An 18,685-nucleotide genomic window follows, 5' to 3' on the forward strand; every position below is an offset into this window, starting at 1 on the left:
AATCATTCATGGTTGAAAACATTGAGTTTTGAAACAAATGTTAAAGTAATCCAAAATTGTAGTTTCACAAGTTTTCCTCCCTAATGTTTACATGGATATCCATGAGATTGAGAAATTGATCACTTCGATATTATAGGTATTAATGTTATTAAAATTCTCCTTGCCCAATTGCTAAGGCATACTATGGGTACTTGGCATTGCCAATGCTCATAAATCAAGGGTCAACAATTATTGCCTTGATATTGGTGTCCTATTAAGATAAAAGATAAAGTTCTTGCTTTTGATGTTTGGACAATTAACCACACAAATAATGCGCCTACAGATTATCAAGCTTTCTAGACATTAGATGGCCAATGAAAGGTGGGGACATGAGATTCTTTCCAAGCCCTTTAGGTAAAAGATCTCCATTTGAATAATCCATAGTGAAACAAAGAGGGATTATCGGTTTATTAGCTCTCTATTTCTCTTAGTCTTGCTCCATAGCATACAACAAAGTAATACTTTTAAGAGCTCTCCACTACTACTGAAACTAGTGCAACAAAGTAATGCTCAATATGGGTTGTTCTTATGAAACAAGCTCACTCCAACGTCTTTGTTAACACTATACTGAGGATAGCATAGTTTGAAGGGTGGGAGCCTTAAGTAGCTCAAAGCAAACATGGTCGACAACCAATGAAAAAGAGGAGCACCAACACTCCTACTATAATAAGAGGACCATGATTTATTCAAGGATATCTTTTTATTTTGGGCTCTTGGTTGGAATGAGTGATGATTTCCTAAGAAGAAATAGTGATTAGTATGAGTCATTCTCATGAAGCATAATAGATGGGTAGAGACCTTACAAGTGCAAGAAATACTTTTTTCAATAGTGCAGTTGTAGCACCATTGGTTGTAATTTTGAGAAAGCAAATATTTTCCATATATAGGATGCTATTTAGCCTAATGACATTCAAGAATTTTAGAGGTTGAAAACTTTTAGAGTTCATGCATGAGAGTAGTGTTTCAAGATGAGATATTTCCAACCATTTTAGGATTGGCAAAAGATTACAAAAATACAAAAATTAGAGAGATCAATTAGTTTGTATGGCTTTGATCCTAAAGGTATTAGTGGTTAATGTTAGTCATTTTTATGAAGAATAACAAGTGGATAGCATTATCATACATTATAGTGATTATCAATGGGAAATATTATGAGTATTATGATGTTCTTTTGTGTATTACATAACCAATCTTTTTTCTCAGTTTGTCTTTTATTCATTCTAGTAATATGAATAATATTGCCCTTTTTGGTTAACTATTGTTGGCTCTACTACTTGGCAACCACAATTAATTGGAAATTTGGAGATGACGCCAATACCTTATCATGGGGATTGATGTAGACATTGTTTCTAACATGCAACAAGGTATATGTGGGGTGGCTCAAGGATGCATAGACAAGGGTCTTCTTCAGATGATAAGCTAACTCCTCCTCATAGGTTACAATTACTTTCCTCACATTCAGTGCATTATTCTATCTTCAAACTCTCTTGATGATGAAGGCCCATCAAATCAGTACTACTTTATTTCTCTACCAAGGTGGCATTGATCTAGTTGTAGTCAGCCAATTTGCATGCATTCATCCCCTATCCTTACTACTCTACCATGATCATCTCCTTTGGAGTGGCATATCTACTACCTAGTCAAGTTAGTAAGGTCATCTCCACCCCTTCCATTGTTGCAAAGAGGATCACGTGGTAAATCTAACATCTTAAATATCAAATACAAATAACATTATGAAACACAAAGCAATTGAATAAGTTAACAAATTCACAAAGAGTAAGAGAAAAGCACATGATAGGGCCCAACCTCCCCCATAACAAAAGCCATGGTTTGCCATCCTCCATTATGAAATATCAATTATATAGCTATTTAACAAAGAAAATACAAATATCACTCGAACTATATAATTTTAGATAAGAAGAGGTTTCCTGTAGCTTGCTAGAGTTGATGTAGAAAATTTTATGTGATGAACTATGACGTTTTGACATCACCATTATGTTTGAACCCCTAAAATGACCCTGAAATCTTTGAATTCCGACTTCGTATGAGGGAGAAACAATAAAACTAAGCTTTTACTATGTTCTATTTTGTGCGTGATCGTGTTATTTTTATAATCAAAACCAAGAGAGCTTTCTAAAAATTCTTTGCATAATACTTTGCTTAGCACATCACATTCTTCCATCTATCTGCCAAGCATAATGCAACTAGTATCTCACGTGTGCCTCATGCGATAAGTCACTTATCATGCGAAAAATAAATAATTAAAATTTATAAATATATAAAGTTAAAATAATAATATTATTATTATATTTTTATATTATCTATTACACAATCCCATAGTATAGATTTGTATCGCATTCTTAGCCTTATGACCATGCATATAAAATATAATATTTTTTCACATTAAAGAGTGCATGAATTTCACACACAAAATTATTTATTTTAAAAATATAATTCTACTCACTCCATCTAATTATCTACTCACCACAACACAATGCACATTAGTATCCCTCCATCTATCTGCCAAGCATAATGTGACTAGTACCGTATGCATATGTTTGCACAATAAATTATGGGCTATGTGGCAAAAAAACGAAATTTGCAATAAATTTTTGTAAAATATCATGATAACTCCATAATTTTGGTTTTACGTATGATAAATATATTTCTAATGAAATAATGTGATAAACATAATCATAATATTTTCTAGGGGTTAAAAAGCAATTGTTCCAAGTTGATAACTCAAAGAAAAATGCAAGGGTGGCCAACCACATGCAAATGTTGCCTCTTGTGACAAAGGTGCATGATAAAACTCCATGGATTTTACATGGAACACTACCTCATAGCAAAATTGTACCCATGGGATATTTAATGTGATTGTGATTGGTAGGCATTAATTAGACTATCATATTGTGGAGTTAGTATTGATTTCCATATTCATTGTGATTCTTCCATTGAGTGATTTCTATACTTAACTAAATACCTAAAGTATTGATTTTCTATTCAGGTAGTAGAATGGTCATGATCAAGGATTACTTTGGGAACTAAAATTTAAGTATCAACCTCTAACAAAGGTGGATCTTTAATTACCAGAGTAAGTAGAGGTGTTCGCTTAAATGGTTTCAATAAACTAATGTAAAAATAATTATGTATTTGCTAATGAGGAGGCATACCCTTCTGAAATGCATTCTCATTAACCTTGTGAACACTTTTGAATGCACAAAAATATCTAGGTGCTAACTTAATTTTTGGATGCTTTTCAATGGATTGAAGTCTACTCTTTTCAATTCATAACCAAACAAGATCATTGTCTTTACAAGTAATGACTGTGCACATATTTTATTGCCTTATGATGTGTACCTCGATTGAGCTTGTTTAATCATTTTGGTAACTTCTTCCAAAAAATTTCTATGATGAGTAGCGAAAGAGTCAATAGCTAGCACATCACTAGCAATAGTGATCATAGGAATATGTAAATTATTTCTATAAACCACTTCAAAAGAAGCTCTACCAATAACAAAATGGGGGGTATTATTGTAAGAAAATCGAAGAATAGGCAAATATTGGTCCCAATTACTAGGTTGATCACTTATGTAAGATCTATGAAGATTAAGAATGGTACTATTAGTCGCTTTGGTTTGTCCATTACTCTAAGATGAAAAGTTAAAGTAAAATTCATCTTAAAATCCAAATTCTTTAATATGGCCACCAAAAAGTGATTGCAAAATTAGCCATCTCAATAAGAAAGGATAACCTTACAAAACCCGTGATGAGAAAATATGGTATTAATGAACAATTTGGCAACTTAAGGAGCAAACAAAGTCTTTGTACAGGCAATGAAATAGGCTTGTTTACTAAATTGATCAACAATGGTCCAAATCATATTATGATGAGAAGATGTAGTAGGAAGGCTAGTGATAAAGTCCATAGAGATTTGCTCCCATGGGCCATTAGGAATGGACAAAGGCATGAGAAAACCATATGTTTTCCCAAGGCGATACTTAATTCATTGGCATACAATGTATTCAGAAACAAACTTTACAATGTCATGCTTCGTAGCATGCCAATACAAATACTTTTTACATGTAGCTATTGTGGATTTATACCTCTATGTCCCATATATGTAGGTTGATGCATCTCAATCATAGCAACATGTCTAAGAGGCATGATAACACAGTGCTTGTATTGATAATATAAAAATCTATTTACATAAGAGTAATTATCAATCACAATGGTGTCAGTATTCTTAAGTTTTTGCTAAATAAAAGAGAAATCTATATCAATAATATATGTGGGAATCATTGCATCAAAAGTTTGAATTTTGACAGTAGAAATATTATTTAAATACACACTTTTGATTTTATCAAATCTATGAAAATGATGTGATACAATATTTTCATGTGACCTACGACTTAATACAGTTACAACAACATTGAATGACATGGTTGATATTGGATCATAGGGTGAAATTTTTGAATGAAATATGTCCTTTTAATGTGACAGTCAAAAATTAGAGATTAATTCTGTAAATGTTTTATTGTTTGTTGGTTAGTCTTGATAAGAACTTTAGATCCCATTAGATAATGTTTCCAAATATCTAAAGCATGAACTATAGCTAATAATTCTTTATCATATATAATGTAGTTTTATTCTTAGGGTTTTAGTTAACAACTGTCATAGGCAATAAGATTATCATTTTGCATTAAAACAACATTTGTACTTGAACCACTAGCATTAGTGATAACTAGAAAGAAAGATTGGGAAAAGATAGGCAATTGAAGAATAGGTGCATGGGTCAAATGATATTCCAAAGTGTCAAAATAATTTTGCTAATTAGGGCTCCAATGGAAATAATATTCTTGTGCAACAACATGGTCAAAAACACAATTTTAGTGAATTTGAGAATCTTTCAAGTCCCATTCTTCGTTTTTTACCATATTAGGGCTCCAAAAGGCATATTTAAGTTTCCCAAAGCTATATCATGTGACACATCATTGGAAACCTTATGAAAAATGGAATCTATTGAGCTATTGAACAATAAGTTTGGAGCAACAACGTGAGAGTTATAGCAAAGGGAAAAATTTTACCATAAGTCCTAAACTTGTGGAAAATTCCCAAAATTACTAATAGTGTGTTCAAAGGCAAAGCAATCAAAGAAAAATTTCTAACAAATTGTCTATAAAATCAAGCTAAGCCTAAGAGTGATTGAGCTCCATGCACACTCTTGGGATTAGGCCAATCTTTAATGGTCTGAATTTTCTTAGGATCAATAGTGATACCCTCGATAGAAACTATATGACCCAAATATTCGACTTGATGTTATTAGGATTAGCATACAAGTAATTTTGGTGTAGTAAACCAAACTTGACAACATAAAGATGTTTCTTATGTCCCTTTTCTAATTTACTAAAGACAAGTATATTATCAAAGAAAAAAATGACAAATCCTTGATAATTTGAAAAAATTCAATTTATCATTCGTGCAAACGTAGTTAGTGCATTAGTAAGAACAAAATGCATAACAATAAATTTATAGTGACCAACTATATTCTGAATGTAGTCTTAAATATATCAGAGCTGAATCCACACAAATTTGGTGATATCTTGATTTAAGATCTATTTTGCTAAAAATTTTAATTCCTTTAAATTTATTAAGCAGATCATCAACTCTAAGAATTGGATAATTGCTTTTTACAGTGACTTTTTTAAAGCTCTATAATCAATGCACATTTTATATATTTTGTTCTTCTTTTCAATCTATAAAACCGATGTACCAAAAGGAAAAGAACTGGGACAAATTAATCCTTCTTATAATAGTTCATTCCCTTGTCTTTGAATTTTGTTTTGATACAAAGGACTGTGCCTATATGGGCTTTGTGTGTGGTTGACTAACACTAGGAAACTATTCAATTTTGTGATCTAGTTCTCCTCATGATGATGGTAACTTAGGTGGATAATCATCCACAAAACAATGTTTGTATGAATCTAGAAACTTTTTTCTATGTGGGTAATAATGTACAAGGATCAGACTCTTCAATTTCACTCACAAAAATCATGGATGCTTTGTATTATTTTCTAAGTGCTTGCTTACCTATGTATGACTAGTTAGTGGAAACAATTCAGTCTCTAGATTACTCATTAAAGAAATAAGTTGGCCTTGAAATTCAAATGTTATTATGTGAGTATGATAGTCAATATCAAGGTTCAATTGATGTCTTTATATTTTTCCATAGAAATTTTTAACCCGTGATTTCTTTTGTACATTTGCACCTAAATCTTTGAAATGCATATTTAACATTATACAATGAGGGACTAGTTTCTAATTGCAACCTCCTTAGTAAATTTTCCAAAATAAAATCATGAAAATGTCCATCATCATGCAAAATTGTCATGTTCAAATTACATGTAGAACCTTTTATCTTCAATGAAGCATGTAAACAAATAGGCATACCTGATTTTTCATCAGTAGTTTCTTTGAGCTATAAGATATCACTAGTCCAATTAGGAGCATAATCAAATTCTCCTTTAATGTTGTGCAATTGAGTGGTGTTTTGGTTATTATTGAGGGGTAATGAAACTCAAAAATCCGATCGAAAGTGTCCAAATTTTTCACAATGATGATAAATAAATTTGGCCTTTTTATTTTGAACATTGAGATTTTTAGTTTGAGGTTTTACCTTGTTGTTTGAATTGTTGTTGGGGTACCTTTGTACATTTCCACTTCATGGTTAGAAATTAGAAGACCTATTAGAAGGAAAAGAATCATGACAGTAAGGAACAAAAGGTCCTTTGAGGTTGCAGTTGTTGTTGAAGGAACGGGGTGGATGTGATCACTGAGTGCGAAGCATTTGGGCAATAGATTGAAATTCTTTCTTGGAATCATGGGCATAAAAGATCACTTCATAAAGAGAAGTGGGTTTAAGTGAGTTGGGTTTATCTTGAATACCAAATTGAAGACCATCTTCATATTTGTGTTGTAGCATGCTCTCAGTAACTTTATCAAGCATGTTAAACAGCAAAAGTCTTTGCCAAAATCTTTCAGTATAAATAGAGATAATATCACCTTCCTGCCAAGATATATTGGGCAAATTTTCCCTAGCTTGAAGATAAAACTAGGGTAGAAGAAAATATTCTTTTTCTTGAAAAAGGAGCCCATGTTCTCAAATGGTCAGTGCTATAGCGTAGGACATCCACCAAAGCTCATTAAATAATTGGTTGCATATTTGATTTTATCCTTCTCAGGAAAAGCTCCTTTGTCGAAATAATCATCAAACTAGCTCTACCAAGGGAAAAATAAATTTTCAATATTCACTTCATCAATGTTGGAAGGACGCGACATGATGGAAATAATTTATGGAGTAAGAGATGTCTTTAAAGAATAAATCCTGTATGTATGAATATGTCTTAAAGATCCCACAAGATAGATAGAATACTCTCTGTGTGAATTGCCACTTGTAAAATCCCGGAAGATAAAACCTAGTGTGAACAGAGATATTCTTGAAGTCTTTCTATGTAGAAATTGGGATTTATATATATGCAAAAACTATGGCTTATAATTAACATTTTCCCTCCCCACATAGGAACAAGGTCTTTACCCCCTTGGAGGAGTTAAAAAAATGTTGTATGTGAATTGGGCTTTAATAATGGTTCCCTTCTCCATATTGCTTGCCTTTACCATAGAATAGAAACAAAATGAAGAATAAAAATAGAGAATGAACAAATTGCATGAGAGAAAAGAACACCAAGAACTTTCACAATACAAAATTGGGTATAGTCTCTCCCCACACATGGGTGAGCATCTCCTACATGCATGTATTTATAATATTAGATCAAGATTTTGTGCCCAAAATACATTGAAAGCATCCTTTTTGTGTTCCTTACTTTTCCTCACTTTTCATAACTTGCTTTTGGTGCAAATAAATCAAAATACACTCTATTCTAAAAAGTTAACAAAAAATAGTTATTTTTTCTCTCTAAATAATACATTAAAAATAAATCCATTGTGCATGTGCATACACAAAGTGGTGCACAAATCGGATGTTGTATGTGTACATAGCGAGTGCCGGAAGGTCCCCAAGAACAAAGAACTTTACTTTAATGTAACGAGCGGGGGACACGTAACATAGCATGGGAACATACTAGTCACATTGACGGTCTATAAGGTGTAAGAGGTATTCTAAGGCATCACGGAATTATCAAGAATCTCTCTTTTCACCTTCACAAGCTTTTATGGCTTCTTCTTCTTCTTCTTTCTCCCTTTTCTCTCTTTCTCTCTCTTCTCCCTGCCTTTCTCTCTTCTCTTCTTTTTCTCCTGCAGTCCTTCTCTCTCTTCTCTTCCTTAGTTAGGCTAGCTAGGTCTCTTTCATTACAAGTGGTATCAAAGCTTTGTCTTTGATCCTTCTCTTTCCCATAGATTTAGGGTTCTTACAGTTTCTCACTGTTGGAAAATCTCAATTACATATTTCTCACAGGTACACAGGGAGTACTCAGGCAAGCTATCAGCCCTCTTGAAGACTATGGCAGCCTTTCTTGGAGCTTTCCCAAGAACCATGGACACATTTGGAGGTGAGAAGATAAATTTGGCAGGTCGTCACTAATTTCCATGTAAGTTTCTTGAGGGTTTTGGGCAAAAAGAGTGTAGCAGAGTTAGAGAAGCCCAAAATCACAGTTACTTTTTCAAGAGAACCTTCTCTCTCCTTCTTCCTTCAAGCTGCCATGGAACCTTCAGCTTAAGAAGCATAGAGATCTTGCTCCCCCCTCTTCCTCAGCTTGAATGGCTTGTCCTAGATCCTTCCCCACTTCATGCTCAGCATGTAGAGCACCCATGAGCCCTGTTTGCCCTACCTGGAGCCTCCTGAGGCCAGCGCGAAATTCACGGTGCATTTTGCGCTGAGTGGTTTGCTCTCTTCCTCCTACTCTAGCTTAGTTCCAGCACTCTCTGCTTCATCCTCCAGAACTTGGCATACTTTTGGGCAAGGCTTGAGCACGGTTGTTGAGATTTCCCACCAATTCTTGACATATCTCAAATCCTACTGTGGGCAGCAGTCATGGTAGCCATGAAACCTTCAACCAAGCTCATGGCACACTAAAGCCCCTTTAATTTCTTACCCCCGGGAGCCTTGGGAGCAGCCACAAGCTTCAACAAGTGAATATGTACGACATTGAAGGCCCCCATACAACCACAGGCTGTAAGAAGAAGGGCAATCACAAATTTCTTAGAGAGGGCAACCATTAATTCTTCCCCAAGCTTGAATAAGGTATGCCAATCGGTTCTTGCTCTCTCTTTTACATCCAATTGTTGAGCTCAACCACTTGATGAGAGAGATGGAAGAATTGCATGCCTTCTTGGAGCTTGAGAGTGCCAATTGGGATTTCAATGCCCATTCCACACCCTTGAAATGCATGCATGGCTGAATGCTCTTTAAATTTCTTTCCCCATCGATCAAGATTTTACTCTAATCCTTAACTGTACTCTTATCTTGATTCCGACCGATAAGAAAGAAATTTGTAAGAAGGGTAAGTCATGCAATCAATGAGTCACTAATTTGCAGAGGTAACCCCTTTTCCCATCCCATTTTCCTTATTGATCATGCATATCATGAAAGGCCTAATCCTCAATTTGTAAATGCATATCATGCTGGTTGCCTAATAATAAATGTCTGCCATGTATATTCCGAGTGAGGAAAAGCCCGATGCTAGGTGAGGTGGCAAGACGAAAGAGGGGTGACCCCCCCTTGCCATCAAAGACCCTGAAGGGGTGCACAACCCGGCCCAGGGGAAACTTTGCCCACCTCCCGGTGATCCGAAGCCCAAAATTTCTTGCAGGTGCAAGAACACTTGAATGAATAGCCCGAGCCCCGATCATTTACGTTCCACAACCTTGTAGATGTATTGGTAATGACATGTATCACTTGGGAATGTATGGTGGATGCATGCAGGATGGGCAGGGTATGTAGTCATGAAAATGGTCTCAGCATTGAGAACCACCATTGAGGCCTAGGATGTCTTGAAATAAGCACCTTAGCATTGGGATAATGTATGCTCGTTGAAGGAGTCCTTGCAGGGTGTTGCAGACAGCCAGTCCCACACAGTCAGCCCGCAAAAGTCAATTACAGCAAAGCCTTCTTGTGTGATTGAGTGCGGGCCCCATAGCTTGATTCAAAGAGGGCACCTCCCCCTTCAATTTGAAGCTATGCTCAATTTTGAGCTTAAAGGTACTGTGGGACAGGCAACAGTCCTACACAGTTAGCCCACAAAAGTCAATTACAGCAAAGCCCTGATCATTTATTGTTAGAGATATTTTTACATAGCCTCATAGAGTTTGAATAAAAAATTTTGGCGATCGAAGCTTTCTAGCTCAAGATATTGCCATTTCTGTAACATGGAGTCTAGTGGACTGCACTTGGGATGGCAGGCCACAAGGGTAAAGCAAAGGCCCAAGAGGACTTCCAACATGAAATAAGGGACTCCCGTGTCTCAATGAATGATCCTAGCTCAGCCCAAGAGGATCGTGAAGACATGTTTAAAGAGGGTGCCCCCAAGATGGACTGCTTGTCTATGCTTAACCATACTCTATGCCAACATGAGACCCGTCATGCCAACCGACATTGAGAGTTGGAACAACGCCATAGGGAGATGGAAACCCGCTAAGATCATCGTCATTCTGAGATGACGGCCAAGATGGACTTACTCATCGAGCGCATGGGCACCCTCATCCTTGCCATTGCACCCTCCTCGGATCGACCCAAGGAGCATGTCCCTCCCCATGAGGCCAACCGCCCTCCTCCCTTGGAGACGCCCGCGTAGCCCACAAGGTTTTGGTGGCACCCACGGCATTCCCCATAGCACTTATGAGACGAGTGAGCCCTCCACTCGACATGATGAACCCATCCTTCCCTCCCCTATTATGAACCCTTCGAGCCCATCGTTGGGATAGCAGCTCCCCCGTAATGGAAGCTATGTGCACACTCATGGGAATGGTCAGCAAGGGACGAATGAAAATTTTGGGCAGCATGGAATGCAAGGTGTACATGGGCAGTATGCACATGGCAGTTTTGGGCAGCAAGGCCCCAATGCTCAGCCCGGTTTACATTTAATGCATGGGCAGCATGGTCATTTTGGACAGCAAGGTCCTAATGTGCAAATTGGTCCTCATGTAATGAATGGGCAGCATGGCCCACATGGAAATTTTGGATAGCCAGGGTTTGGACAGCAAGGCATGTATGGACAGCACAACATATATGGACAACATGTAGCACATGGCATACATGGACAGCAAAGCCCAAATGAGTTGCGTGACAAGATTGTGTTTGCTAAGTTTAATGGGCAGTCCTCATCCCCGGCTAAATTAGAGGAATGGACCTCTAAATTGGAAGCCTATTTTCTCATTTATCCTTGTACCGACGAGGCAAAGATTATTTTTGCCTCCCTTCACCTGGAGGGTTTTGCCCACACATGGTGGAGATTTATTCAAAGAGAAAACTAGCAGTTTCATGATTGGGAAGATTTCAAGATGCATATGGTCCAAGTTTTTATCTCCCTGGTAGGGAAAGAACGTTTGGCTAGGCAATGGTATCAGTTTGATCAGCGAAATCTCATCGTGAGGGAGTACACCAACTTGTTTATGAACCTATCCATGTATGTTGAGGCCGTCAGTGATGAGGCTAAATTGCATAAATACATTTATGGGCTAGATGCACATCTTTCAACTGATGTAATGGCTCAAAAGCTTGGCTCAAAAGCCAGATACTTTGTTTGCAGCAATAGAATTGGCTGAATAGTATGGTTGGAAATATCGGCGCAATGAGGGCATGCAGCCAATTGCAGGACAGTAAAGATACCCTACTGGACAACCCCCATATGTTGGTAATTACTGCAACAACAATGCATGGAATGGCAACCCCAAAATCCCCACCTACCCCACTTTTAATGCTGAAAGGAAATATGGCAGTTTTGGGATAGTACTCCCTTCCAAAAGTGACCCAAAGTATGCTGAAAATAATACACAGAATGGCTTCAATTCTAACGGTCAAAAATTCATTCCTCCTGAGGTTGTCAAGGATCACAAGGCTAAGGGCTTGTGCTTTAAATGTGGGGATAAGTACACGGTTGATCATGCATCCAAATGCCCCTTTAAGAACGCCATTGTTAAGTTTAATATCATGTATGTGTTAGAAGATAGTGACAAGTTGGAAGAGGACTCACATGACACCTCTCCCATGATGACACTTGCTAAAAATGCTGAATACGAAGAGGATCTTGACACCGATCAGTTTTATGACTCACCGGATGGGCTTCCTTTTGACCCGGTGACTGCCCCATAGATGACATGCTTGGGAATGACCCTTTGCACCCCACACTTACCACTATATCAGCTTGCTCGATCTCCATGGATACATGGACCGGCTCTAGGAGCCCAAACACCCTACGGGTACATGGTAACATTGATGGTAAGAATGTATACATTCTTATAGATAGTGGCAGCACACAGTTTTGTGAATAAATCGACTCTTGCCCATTTGACATGTATTCCTACTGAATTACAGCAACCTCTTAAGGTTCTAGTGGCCAATGGAAGTGAGGAAATAAGCTCCCATGTATGCATACAAGTGTCTCTTATACTGGCCGAAAATTATACAGCAAAGGTGGACTTAATTACCCTTGATATGGGCCCGTGGATGTTGTTTTAGGTTGTGAATGGCTGTAGCAGTTGGGAAAAATCTCTATGGACTTCTCTCAGTTGTATATGGAGTTTGTAATGCATGGGCATCTTGTACATTTGGAGGGCATCAAAGAAATTGTAGATTTTTAGCTTATAACAACAAGATAACTCAAAAAGGAATTCAAGAAATGCTCACATATCTTTGTCTTGCATTTGCATAAGGATATTGATGACTAGCACACCTTAGGGAAGCAAAATGCATCACTAAAAGCACTTTTGGTTGAATATGAGGACCTATTTCAACCCCCCACCACTCTCCCACCTCAGAGATCGGTGGATCACCCAATTGACTTGGAGCCCCATGCCAAGCCCATCAATAAACCCCCATATCGGCTCTCTAAATGTGAGTGAGAGGAAGTAGCTAAGCAAGTCAAGGAGCTCACTGAAATGGGATTCATAGAGCCTAGCTCTTCCCCTTATGCCTCCCCGGTTCTATTGGTTAAGAAAAAGGATGGATCCTTCCGATTGTGCATTGACTACCATGATCTTAATAAGATCACCATAAAAAATAGATACCCCATCCCTCGAATCGATGACTTGCTTGATGAGCTCAAGGAAGCACGCCTTCACCAAGATTGATTTGCGATCAGACTACCACCAAATCATAATGAGAGTGGCTGATGAAGTTAAGACAGCCTTCCGGACTGACCGTGGCTTGTACCATTTCCTTGTCATGCCGTTTGGGCTCACTAATGCCCCCGCCACGTTTCAAAGCCTAGTGAAAAAATTATTGCAGCCATGGCTTTTCCAGTTTGTGTTGGTATTTTTTGATGATATACTCATTTATAGCAAGTCACTACATGAGCATTTGAAGCATGTCAGAGAAATTTTTGATATACTAAGAGAGCACTGGTTATTTGCCAAGGAAAGCAAGTGTGTCTTCATGCAAACAAAGGTTGAGTACTTGGGACACATTGTTAGTGAGAAAGGCATCTAAGCTGACCCTAAGAAAGTGCAATGTGTTCGAGATTGGCCCATGCCCACTACCACTACCTCCTTGTCTGGTTTTCTTGGCCTCTCCTCTTTTTATTGGAGATTTATTCACCATTATGCCACAATCACAACACCATTAATTGAGAGGCTGAAAAAAGAGGCCTTCTTATGGGATGCTTTGGCTTATCGCAGTTTTCAGCAACTGAAAGAATTGCTCAGTTCAGCCCCCATCCTCATATGCCCCGACTTTTCAAAGGATTTTACCATTCAGTGTGATGCTAGTGGACGGGGTATTGGTGTAGTCTTGCTACAAGAACACGATGTAATAGCATTTGAGAGCCGAAAATTGGATGATAAAGAGAGAGAGTTGCATATCTATGATCAGGAGATGTTGGCAGTCATTCATACTATCAAAAAGTGGCACCACTACTTGTATGGCAGTAAATTTAAAGTGAAAAGTAACCACCGTGTGCTCAAATACTTCTTGACTCAGCCCAACCTCACTCCCAAACAATGTAGATGGGTAGCTACCTTGCAGAACTATGACTTTGAGATCACCCACACCCGTGGCAAGGACAATATAGTGGCTGATGTACTCTCTCGCATGTGGGCATGCAAGGTCTCATCTATCATCACTGAACTCCACCATGATTGGATTGAAGAGCTCCAAGAGGCCTACTTGCTTGATGCTGAATTCAGCCCTCTTTTTCAGAAATTACAGCAAGGTGTTATGGATAACAACTCTCAATATCACCTCCACAATGGCCTCATTTGGATCCATGGCCGTATCATAATCCCCCATGCTTCTCCTTTTACCCAAAGGATACTTGAAGAGATGCATTCTTCATCGATTGCTGGCCACTTAGGGGTGTTCAAAACATATGACTGCATTTCAAAAAGCTTTCATTGGAAAGGCCTATGGTGAGATGTTAAAGACTTCGTGTCTAGATGTGTGCCTTGTCAACAAAATAAGGATAGCACTCTTAAACTGGGTGGATTATTGCAGCCCTTGCCTATCCTCGAAGGCAAATGGACCCACATTACCATGGATTTCATCATCGGTTTACCTACAACCAAGAAGGGTTGGAATAGCATCTATGTGGTAGTTGACCGGCTCACTAAAGCAACCCATTTCATCCCTACAAAATCTCAGTTTACAACATCTCAAGTTGCCACTCAGTTTATGGAGCATGTATTTAAGTTGCATGGCTTGCCCCGTGTCATAGTACATGATCGGGACACCAAATTTATGAGTTAGATTTGGCAAACAGTTTTCAGCTCCATGGGGACCAAATTGGCTTAGTCTACAGCCTATCATCCCCAAACGGATGGGCAGACTGAGTGAGTCAACAAGTGGCTTGAGACTTATTTGCGATATTTTTGTCATGATGTGCAAAATTCTTGGGATGGATGGATGCATTTGGCTGAATTTTCTTACAACAACTCCACTCATTCGAGCATTGGAGTCTCCCCCTTCGAAGCATTGTATGGTTATCGAGTGCCCCTCCCCACGATGATCTTCAATGAAAAGCTTAACTCCCTTGGAAAAGAAGAGTTGGACTGCATGCAAGCTTTACTTCAACAATGCAAGGCAAATCTCAAAAGGGCTCAAGAGCACATGAAGCTCCATGCTGATGCAAAAAGGAGACCCCTTGACTTTCAAGAGGGTGAATTGGTACTCCTCAAGGTCCCCAAGTCTCGTTATGCTACACTCAAGGATAGTTCTTGCAACAAGTTGGCACACCACTACTATGGGCCCTACACAATCATTAAGAAGGTTGGGGAATTGGCCTATCGTCTCCAACTCCCTCCCACTACTAAGATCCATAATGTCTTCCATGTGAGCCAATTGAAACCTTTCATTGGCACTCCCAAAGATTATGTAGAGGATCTACCCCCCATAGATGAGAAGGGCCTTATTTAGTATATTCCCAAAGCGGTCATTGGGCAGTGTGAAAAGCAACTTTGTACCCGTTCTATTCATGAATACTTGATCAAATGGCAAGGCTTACCAATAGAGGAAGCTTCTTGGTGCCCAACATCTATCTTGGATGAGTTTCCACACCTCAAGGAGGCCGTATTGGCTCGAACTTAACTATACTTGACCCCCGTTTTGGGCTGTAGTCTGCGTTTGGACATCCAATTGTTTTGCACCAGTTTTGGTCCTAACACATTTTAAGCCCCACTTCCCATACATGGGTTGAAAGTACACCTCAAGGGCTTCGTGAAGACACCTCACTTGCCCCAATCAGGGTTTCCTAGAGGAAGTTATGGCTGTTTTTCTCCAGCCATACTGTCTTGGATATCACACTAGTTACTTCTGGATAGCCATCTATTCTGCAACAATTTTGGTGTCCTGACATATTTTCAGCCCCCCTTCACCCACATGGGCTGAAAGTACACCTCGTGGGCTCTGTAATGACACCTCACTTGTCTCGTTCGGAGTTTTTTACACAAAATTATGGCTGATTTCCTACAGCTGACCCCTACAGGACAGCATGCTGTCCACCCCATCCAAGGTCTTGTCTATCATGAAATGGTGGATTATAATGCGGGCAAGTCCCTCCCATATGGTCTCCCATACCTAACGCCCTTGGCGCCCCATTTCTCTTATGTGTCCCGTTGCCCTTGCTTATTGCCATTGCATCATGCGCAAAGTCGTACTCGGGAGCTCCCACTTTTTCTTTTCCGGTTCATCCCTTGTTTTTGAGGACAAAAACTCTATGAGACAGGATGGTTTGTAACGAGCGGGGGACATGGAAACATGGCACGGGAACATACCAGTCACACTGATGGTATATAAGGTGTACGAGGGTATTCTGAGCCATCACGGAATTATCAAGAATCTCTCTTTTCACCTTCACAAGCTTTCATGGCTTCTTCTTCTTCTTCTTTCTCCCTTTTCTCTCTTTCTCTCTCTTCTCTTCCTTAGTTAGGCTAGCTAGGTCTCTTTCATTACATTTAAGCCCAAAATTCAAGAGGATAGACTTGCACGACATGAGGCAAAAAGACCAATTGGGTATAATGTTTTCCCATGCCTTGTGTGAACACTCCACAAAGCATGTATTTAATAATTTGTTCATCTCCAACCTCAAAAATAGCCTAATTTTACAATTAGCATGCTTTAGCTTTTGTGTTTTCTTTTGTCCAAATAAAGAATAAAGTGGTTGGGCGGTCGGACAGTGCCCAAATACAATGTCCAATAATGAATATTTAAATCGTGCGCCCATGCGCATAGAAAATAATTAATATATGTCAAGCACTTCAATAAATAAGCGTACCAAAATAAATATTAGCACCACGCCTAAGACGCACGCCCATAAAAAATGATAATTTCTTCTAAATAACTTGAATACACGCTATCGCCCAGTGCTTCCCAGCGCCATCCCCACCTGCTCTACACATCAATTGAAGCATTCGCAATTGTAAGAAAATAATAATAAAATTAAATCGACAAAAGTGAATACCTAGCAATCTTCAACTAGAAAATAAATAAATAGGTTGGAACTCTATCCTAACCTTAATTTAATACGAGTGTGCACTCTAAACTCATAAATGTCCATTAATTTAAATATGTATTTTGGGGAATCACCCGCTATGGAATCACCCACTTGCACATTAAATTAACGTGACACTCGAAAAGGATAGGCGTCCCCGTCAACTTTTCGCACAAGGAATCCACCTTGTGTACGAGCCCTGGTAAATAAATATAATTTTACGGAATCCACCGCAAAACCTCATGGAATCCACCATGGAATATGCCTCATGGCATCATACCGCTAGGGTGGGATAGCAATTGTCCTCAATTGCTATTAGCTCAATGTGGAGCGAGTAATGAGGGGTAAGCACTTAGGTCACAAGCGTGCATTCATTGGGCCTCTTCAATAGGATGATTTTTAAACTTTACCAAATATCTAGAATATCTACGGCCAGTTCTAGTGGTCATATAATCAGTATCTAAAATAGTTTCGGATTCAAGGATTTCAGTTTCTTCTTCTAACAAAGGAGGGTTTTCATAGACAAGGTGGATAGGTAATTGGCCTTTAAAAGGTCGTAACAAACTGATATGAAAAGTATTGTGGATTTGCTAGTATTAGGGTAGTTCTAATTTAAAAGCATTGTCATTGATTTTGTCAATGATTTTGAAAGGTCCATAAAATCTAGGAGCTAACTTTACAACAGGGTGTTTCTCAACACTTTGTAATCTTCTCTTTTCAATACGTAACCAAACATAATCATCAACTGTGAAATTCATAGTTTTTCTTTTCTTATTATCTTGTTTTGTATGTAATTGGGCTTTCACAATCATGTCGTTGACTTCAACAAAAATAGTAGCATGCATATTGGCAATATCATCAGTAGCTTTAATTTTGTTTGACAATGAGATAATAGGTGTAGGCAATCTATATCCATAAATGATTTCAAAAAGTTCTTTCCATGTAGCTATATGTGGGGTGTTATTGTATGCAAACTGAAGTAGATGCAAGTGTGTATCCCATGTTTGCATGTAAAAGATCCAAAATTGTACTGTTTGTAGCTTTTGTTTGCCCATTTGCTTCAGGATGAAATGGATGAAAAATCAATCTTTGTACCTAAATTAGCAAACAAAGTAGTCCAAAAATTATTACAGAATCTAGAATCACGATAAAAAATAATAAATTTTGGTAAACCATGGTTAGTGAAAATAGTTTTCAAAAATAATTGAGCAGCTTGAGATGCAATTAACGTTTTCTTGCATGGAATGAAATGTGCTTGTTTGCTAAATCGATCTATAATATTCCAAATCATATCGTGATTAGCTTGAGTGTTAGGCAAACCAGTAATAAAATCCATTGAAATATGTTTCCATGGTCGTTCTGGAATTGGTAAAGGAATTAAAAACCATATTTCTTATCATGATGTCGCTTAACTCTTTGACAAGTTAAATATTCAGATGCAAAGTTAGAAACATCAGATTCCGTCTGTGGCCAGTAAAAATATTCAACCAATGTAC

Source organism: Lygodium microphyllum, chromosome 21 (assembly GCF_053477565.2).
Source record: "Lygodium microphyllum isolate KBCC chromosome 21, Lygodium_microphyllum_v1.1.10, whole genome shotgun sequence".
Taxonomy (NCBI): Eukaryota; Viridiplantae; Streptophyta; class Polypodiopsida; order Schizaeales; family Lygodiaceae; genus Lygodium; species Lygodium microphyllum.